A 372-nucleotide genomic window follows, 5' to 3' on the forward strand; every position below is an offset into this window, starting at 1 on the left:
ATTTATCTTTAGGTTCCTGCAGATGGAGTTTTAATATCTGGCCACTCCCTTGCCCTTGATGACTGGAGAGATCACATTCGTGTGTTTTCGTGTTTCCTATTTGACTCTTTTATCCTTTCTACTATATAGTATGACTAAAGGTTGATTTGCAGGTGTGGAGGCTATCTGCTTGTGAGAAAATGGGATCTGCCACCATTATTTGCAGCGGTAAAACTGGAACACTAACGTTAAATCGTGTGTTTTCTTGTATCCATCCTATCATAATGAAATTGTCTACTTTCTCATCCCACTTTGGTATAACTCCTAATAGTCGACTTCCTTTTTATTGCTAGGTTAACAAGGACTCTTGCAAAAAAATGCCGCTCTCATAAG

At 38.7% G+C, this 372-nt stretch overlaps 1 long non-coding RNA gene across 1 annotated transcript; it reads left to right on the forward strand.

The window, feature by feature from the left end:
• Nucleotides 1-12: 12 nt before the first annotated feature.
• Nucleotides 13-372, forward strand: LOC104775278. The gene is made up of 3 exons (XR_765808.1): nucleotides 13-79; nucleotides 153-207; nucleotides 333-372. It is a non-coding gene; the product is annotated as an uncharacterized LOC104775278 (long non-coding RNA).

Source organism: Camelina sativa, unplaced genomic scaffold, assembly GCF_000633955.1.
Source record: "Camelina sativa cultivar DH55 unplaced genomic scaffold, Cs unpScaffold11345, whole genome shotgun sequence".
Taxonomy (NCBI): domain Eukaryota; kingdom Viridiplantae; phylum Streptophyta; class Magnoliopsida; order Brassicales; family Brassicaceae; genus Camelina; species Camelina sativa.